The sequence below is a fragment of the Peromyscus leucopus genome, unplaced genomic scaffold (genome assembly GCF_004664715.2).
Source record: "Peromyscus leucopus breed LL Stock unplaced genomic scaffold, UCI_PerLeu_2.1 scaffold_635, whole genome shotgun sequence".
Taxonomy (NCBI): domain Eukaryota; kingdom Metazoa; phylum Chordata; class Mammalia; order Rodentia; family Cricetidae; genus Peromyscus; species Peromyscus leucopus.
In genome coordinates this window covers 1,775-9,456 of record NW_023505547.1, presented here as the reverse complement: position 1 = coordinate 9,456, position 7,682 = coordinate 1,775, and the positions used below count along the sequence as shown (strand labels likewise).

Below are 7,682 nucleotides of genomic sequence, written 5' to 3'. Positions count from 1 at the left end.
CTCTCTCTCTCTCTCTCTCTCTCTCTCTCTCTCTCTCTCTCTCTCTCTCTCCATCCCTTTCCCTCTCTTTTTCTTTCTCTCTCTGCCTACGAATCAGTATAAGCTCTCAGCTACTGCTCCAGCATCTGCCTGCATGCCACCATCCTTCCCACCATGATGACAATGGACTAAACCTCTGGAACTGTAAGCAAGTCCCAGTTAATTGCTTTCTTCTATAGAGTTGCCATGGTCATGGCATCTCTTCACAGCAATAGAAAAATGACTAAGATAATGCAATTGTAATTACAGTAGCTATTCCTAGCTGGCTTTGTTAAAAGGGCTCCTGAAAGGCTGAACTTGCCGGTCAGTGACAAATGGGAACAAGGCATCTCTTTCTTCATTCTCCACCAGGCTGCATGTAACACATGACACTCCCGGATCCTAATACATACATGAGCTTGAAGAGCCAATGGTTCCATAAGTGCCACACACACACACACACACACACACACACACACACACACACACACACGGGGACAGTTTACCCTTACCTGTTGTAGCTGTGGATCAGGTCAAAGATCATCATATCTGTGGTGTTGACAAACTTGCACTGGACAGGCATAAACTCCCATTTGCAGAGCACTGGGGTGGCGACTTGTCCCCTACCCCATGGAGGAGACGACGGTTTCGGATCTCACAGCTCCTCGGACCTAAACATTGTCATGCAAAGCTGTTCAGACCTTATGGATGGGTAGGGTGCATATGTGTCTGTAGTCAAGATGCAGGTACTTATGCTACCCATGGGACCCATGGAACCCCACCGGTGCCCAAACTAGCCCACCAAAGGCTCACAAGCATGTGTTGAAATCCTGTTTGGACTTATAGTTGTCTAAAGTCGCAGAACTGCCTGTGGGACTCTTTCCCTTTCCCTTGAGGGCCAGGAACTGTGTTGTCAGGCGTGTGATTTGTGGGAAGCCAAACTATAACCCACTCAGGCATTCTGGTGCCCATGACAGTGACACTTACACCGAGTTGGCCTCCCCAGTTGGCGGGTGCCATACACCTCCATCCCTTCTGTGTCTACACACCAGCACTGCACCTGCACAGGTCACACTGCACGGGCGCATAGTCGCCCGAATCCTGGCACTGAGGGAGGTAGAGGGCATCTGTGCTGTTGATGTAGCTGCTCAGCAGGATCTGCTGCCTCTGTAGCTGGCAGAAGGACAGACCTGGGGGCACAGAAAGAAGCATCAGACAAGGGCTTTGGGGAGCACACAGGATCCAGCCCAGGAGGGCCCTTCCTCCTGAGGGACACTCAGTCAGAGATTCAGGAGGCTCTGTCATGTGGGGAACTGAGCCAGAGTGGGATGACTCTCACTAGCACGTTGGCACTATAGAGGAGTTGCCGGTAGGGTTGACAGAGCGTCTGAATCCGGAGTTCTGTGTGGGCTGCCTGTGTTGCCTGGGGAACTGCTTCCCTATTCTGAATTTCTCTCCTCTCTACAAGTGAGAAGACAGCCGCCTCACCTGGATATGGGAGGAAAAGCCCCTTTGTCTTTGCTCCTGTGGAATAGCTACCATGCACAAGGCTTATCACATTGCAGATCCTCACACGGGAAAGCAGGATCTCCCTTCACTTTGTTGATTGGGGTTGTGTGTGTGTAGATCAGAGAGGACGGGTGACTTTGATTAAGGTGACGATGTCAGAGGGTGTGAGGAACCATCGTGGTTCCCAAACCAGCCACGCTGGCCTCATCAAACCAAAGACCCAGATGGCGCTATCATCTATCCACTGAAAAAGACCTTCCTTTAAGCCTTGCTTTCACCATCGGACAAACATTGCTGAGCTCTGACCTGGCTTCAGAACCCTTCAATGTCTACTGGCTGTAACTGGCTCAGTGCTGGGCCCGGTGGCCGGCTCATGGGAAGTCCTTGCTGGCTACTGACTAGGCTTGAGAATCTCATATGGTTTTCATAGTGGTCTTTGAGAAACTGGACTTTCTGCATATCCAATGAGGAGAAGCCGGCAGCCTAGTTCATTTGCTTAAGCCTGTCCTTGTTCCTAGATGTGAGGAGTCCCAGTGTCAGGGCCCCTGCCCACTGGGTGCCCCTTTGCTACTTACAAGCCGTTGGCCTCCCCAGCTGTCTGCTGCCAGGGACTTCCCTGCCGTCAACATCCACACACCAACAGGATTGGCATCGTTTTGGCACTGGACTGCCCTGAAGAGAGACATACCACGTGATACCATAATGGGTTTCTGAAGCCACATTCTGGCTCCCACTCATTGAGACCAGGGGGCTAGCAAGTCACACAGAAAAGCCAAAGTTGTGATCAGACAAGGCCCTGGAGTGAGTCCCTAGGGCAGGGGAATCTACACTGAGAGTTTTGGGATGGCCTGGGGTAGAAGGCTGGGTAGGGAGAAGCCTATATGGAGATCCTCCTGGGGGCAAGGCGCGCCTTAATCATCAGTGGCTAGAAGAAGAAACACTTGGAGAGCCACATACACAAGGCTGGCAAAGAGGGAGGCACACCCCTTAACGCCTCCCTCACAACCCTGAAATTCCCATGGGTCCGGAGAGAAAGGCAGCAGCTTTTGCCTAAGGGAAGCTTAGTAAGGAAGCAGGGTGGTATTTCACAGCTAGAGAGGAGACCTCTCCACTGGAGTGCACAGCACGGGGAGAAAGGGTTCCTGCTCCATGGGGAAGAGGAGTTGAGACCTTAGCCTGACTCTAGGTGGAGGAAGACAACCCCAGGATCCAAGATGTGTCGGGGCGCCTGCAAACGCCCCTTTCAGAGCAGGAGGGGGAAATGGCCTAGTAGCCCAGGGAAGCTATGAAAACAGGGTAGGCCAAGTTACAGGCATTTCCTGCTTTGCCCACCGGGGAATTAGGGGGTAGGTGCCTAGGAGCACCCTTACCTCTATTTGGGCTTTGCTAAAAGACCTTGCGCATTACGTTGTAAGGCAGTAAAAATAAAGCTTCAGCAAGAATTGAGGGGCTGTCAGGGGCTCTCTTCAGCAGACTATCTGTACGTGAGGACAAGAGGAGCCCCCTCCAAAGGACAGCATAGCTCGGGATCTCTGAGGAACTGGGTGGATACAACTGGGAACTACGGGACAAGATGTGAGGTTCTTTGGAGCATTTTGGGTTCCCGGGGCTCCTACTAAAGCCAGGCTTACTGGAAACTTCCATCTTCGGAGCACTGTGGAACATATTTAGCCTGCTTCAGAAAGGCCTTCTCCCTCTGCAGCTCACAGGGCCGGAGTGGCTGTGCATCTACCTGGTACTCTATGTGAAGGAAAGTGACACATGAGAAGGGTCAGGCCAGGTCCCTGTCACACAAGACAGTCCTTCAGATACAGACACGCGGCGACCTTTGCTTTCCCAGTCTTACTGAGTGGTGGCAGTCATTAATACCATCCTCAGTGCAAAATTAGTTCTTTTAATCATCTGTACTCTCCTGGGAGGTGATGGGAATATCTCCATTCTCCCGGGAGCATCAAGCCACAGGCATCAGTGGGAGTACACCTTTTAAAAAAGGATTCCTGAATCAATTTGGGGTCCTCGTGTACCTAAGCCACTGTGAATTAGGATAAAACACCATAACGAAATTGGTCTTGCCATCACCAAGTCATGTTTGTGGGGGTCCACCTTTCAGGCTTACAAAGCACATGCCTCTTATTTTTCACTAAGGACCCACATGATGTTCTGATCTCACTCAGAAATCATAACCACCTCAGGAGCTAAATGTGTATGTTCTTTGTACAACCTATCCACCCTGAGTGCGTGCGTGTGCGTGCGTGCGTGTGTGCGTGCGTGTGTGTGTGTGTGTGTAGCTGCATGATGTGCACATTTGCGTGTGCACATATGCGTGGAGGTCAAGGGTCCACATTGAGTGTCCTCCTCATTAACTTCTCTATGTTTTACAGCAGGGTCTCCCACTGCTCCTAGAGCCCACTGACTGACTAAACTGACTGGCTAGTGAGCTTCAGGGATCCACCCATCTCTGTCTCTTCTAGGCCTGGAGTTTCAGATACACATTACAGGGCCAGGAGTCTATGAATTCTAGAGATCCAAACTCAGGTGCTCATAAACACATACCAAGGAGATGACCAACTGAGTCATTTGCTTGATTTTTTGGGGGTGGAGGGGGGCTTTTCAAGACAGAGTTTCTCTGTGTATCTTTGGAGCCTGTCCTGGAACTTACTCTGTAGCCCAGGCTGGCCTCAAACTCACAAAGATCTGTCTGCCTCTACTTTCTGAGTGCTGGGATTCAAGGTGTGGGCCACCACTGCCCAGCCACGCTCTGCCTGATTTTTTAACATAGAAACTGAAACTTGGCAGTCTGTGCACAGTGAACAGATAAGTGGCCGAGCCCAGTCCAGAGCTCGGGTCTATCTTAAGCCACAGGGTGATCTATCCTGTTTATTCCCTGCCATAATCTTCTCAAATGCTGTCATGGCTGGAAGACTCTTTGGAGCATCCAAATATATATTAAAAGCATATGCAAATGCCAAAAATATGAGTTAAGTGTGAGATGAGGGAAGCTATGATTGAATTTGTTTCTTTATCACTACTCCACCAATTCCCAGCTCTAGGATCTCAGGTCATACCTGAGGTTCATACCTCTCTGAACCTCTTTTCATCCAGATAGAGAAGATCAAATATCTAGCCTCTGCATTTGTGAGGTTAGATGAGATCAAGCATGTCTAGGGGCCCTCCCAGAACCTGGCTGAGCCCCATGCCTGAAAACTCCCTCTTAAACCCATGGCTTCAGCCTTAGAACTTACCAAAGATGTTAGCTGCTACCAGACAGACTGAGTTCCACAAAGCAAAGACCCACAAGACCAGGGCCATCTTCCTGCCCCTCCTAGGGATAAAGGGCTAGGAGCAATGTCTGCTTGAGTCCCCATCAGGGAGCCTTTATAGTCCAGGGCAAGCACTGCTCTCAAGTTCAAGGACACTTGACAGGGCAACAGAACACCTTGTTTTCTCTGCCAGTCACAGGAACTCTCTCCACTTGAGTCTGCTCCCCCTAAGCATACTCAAGTGGTCAGTAGGGTGACCCTCTAGGCTGTGGGGACAAGAAATGGGAGGGGACACCAAAATCCCTCTTTACAGGTAAATGCCAAAGTTCTGTACCCTTAGGGGTGACAGAGTTTGATTGTAACACTGTGAAGGATAAAATGTTTCCTCTTCTCCTCATAATTCCCTCCCTGCTTCCACCTTCTCCTCTCCCTCCCTTCCTCCAGTATTGTTTTAGAGCTTAAAATCTGTAGACTCTATTCTAGAAAATGAAGCCATTGGCAGAAAACAGGAAAATTCTGCCCTCATTACTGTTGAATGTGAGAATTGTACCGAAGGAAACCAAGGCCACCTCACATACTCTCACATGCATGAGCACATACACAGATGGACACACCTCTCTCTAGTCCTTCCATAACTTTTCTGGGGTCCCTGCCCGGTTAGCAGAGGCAGAAGTGGGATTCTCTCACACAGAAGGTCCACATGTCCTGGCTTCTCTCAGTATCCGCTTCCCTCCTTCCCAGCTGCCCCTGCACAACCTATGAAAACAAGCTAAGCAGACCGTGGCCATGCATGCCTCCTTGTCTGCAGGGTCTCTTCAAAAGAGCAAATAGAGAATCCAGCAGTGTGGTCATCCATGCCACCACCATTGTTGTCATTATCTTCTCATTGTGCAAAGGGCGTCATCATTGTGCCAGACATCATCGCGTCATTGTGTAACGACAAATACACAGAACAGCCCAGCAGGGCAGGGGGCTGTGAATGACCTCTCACCAGAGGGGCAGAGGAGGAGGACCATGTCAGAATCTGAAGAACAGTGTCCTTAGCACCAGGAAGGAGAGCTGGGAAAGAGGGTATGCCTCCACCAGGCAGAAACCAAGGGTTAACTCTCTGCACTGAATGTAGAGCATGGAGGGAAGCTGCAGAAACCAGGCTTACTCAGTCTTAGACGGAAGTGCACAGCATTGGCGGCTGTGTAAGCTGGATTGAGTACCATGGAGGTAGTGGCGTACACAGTGGACCTGCCTTTTGTTGGAGTTCTGGGGTTGGAAGACTGAGATGAAGGTGTTGTGGTTGGTTACTGAGGCTCCTCTCTGTGGCTTATGGGTCACTGGCCAGTCTCTGCCTTCATGTGGTATTTCCCTCCTGTATGCCTGGGTCCTAACCTTTTCTAAAGATACCAGCCACTTTAGGTTAGGGACTGCTTTAAATAGCCTTATTTTAATTTAGTTATTTGGCTGTACTGAGCTACAGAAGGAAGGCTCAACATAGGAATTTGGAGTTGGGATGCATAAATCATCCCTAGACAACTAAATGTGTTTCATTTGTGATACAAACTGAGTGTAAGATTAAGACAGGCAAGAAACCCTGCTCCTTGCCACCTTCCGGGTATCTGCACTTTTAATGTTTCTCTATCACTCCCTCGCCCCAACCAGGCCTCTCCCACAGAGCTCAGGTCCCCTCTCCTTGGAAGCTTCACAGACTGTTCTCGTCCAAATACTTCCCACGCTGGTGGTTTCTTTCTGATTCCTTCAAATCCCAGCAGGCACCCCCATCCCCTGCACCCTCACCTATCTGCGTCTTTGGAGCCCCACAGCTCTAGGCTCCCAAGGCAGGAGAGAGCTCCTGACTAAGCTCACAGGGTCTCCTTCACTGGCTGCAGGGGCAGTCCTAGAACATATCAGAAAATCCAATCCTCACCGCCAGGCATAAAGACTCACTCCCAGGTGCTCAGGAAAGCTAAGTGTAGTCACCTTGGAAAGAGAACAACTCACTAAGACAGGTCTCCAGCAAAGGTGGCCCAAGGGGCTGTGTTGTGCATCCTGAAAGGAACTCCGGAGGAAGAAGTCCACATGCCCACCCCTATTGCACAGGCTGTAAGGAGCCTGACGATCCCGTGCTCCAGAGGCCACCAACACCTGTTAGGGCAGTAGGGTCAGCCCAACCCTGTGCATCCCACCATCTCCCATTTGCAGATTTTTCAAAGCAGGTGCGTCTCAGACATTCGAAGATGGCAGTGAAGAGGTTTGTCACAGACCCACTGTGCCCGCTGCTTTGCGTGCACCGTGCCCAGGGTAGCCAACGTAGGCTGAGTGCTTAGTCACTGTGTCTGGCTCTGACGCTGGGAAGCAATGGAGTGTACGTAGGTGTCGGGGCCAGATCCTGCCGGAGTGTCTTTGCTCCATTGGATCTGGTGCTTCAGCGCCGTTAGGCATGACCCGTGAAGCAGGATGAAGAGGGATCTGGGGAGAGGAACAGGCACTCGATGCTCAGACTCACCTGAGAGACCACTGAAGTGGGTAGTGTGAGCTCAGTACTGGGCAGAGCAGTGTGGGCTTCAGTCCACACCAGAACTGCCCTGCCCCACCAGAAGAGGGCTTCTCTCTGCCCAGGCAGTAGAGCGGAGCAAGGCCTTCGTTATCCCCCATGTGAACTGCCTCCTCACCGTGACTCAGCTCCTCACCCTGCTGTACCTTTATCCACTGAGACCCAGAACATGGCTTCCGCGCTAACTCCACGAGCTTCCACTTCCGGCTTAGACCTCCTTCACTCTGGTGGAGGACTCTTCCGCCACACTGGTACAGGTGCTCCTTGGTTCTAAATGCAAAGGCTCAACCTTTGTTTCCTTCTTTCCCTAACATAGGGCCTCTGTGCATAATTAGACATGCGGGAGATGT

The 7,682-nt window shown here is 50.9% G+C and overlaps 1 pseudogene; it reads right to left on the bottom strand.

Annotated features, from left to right (window-relative positions):
- Positions 1–530: 530 nt before the first annotated feature.
- On the bottom strand, positions 531–7,247 carry LOC114704146 (annotated as a pseudogene).
- Positions 7,248–7,682: the final 435 nt, after the last annotated feature.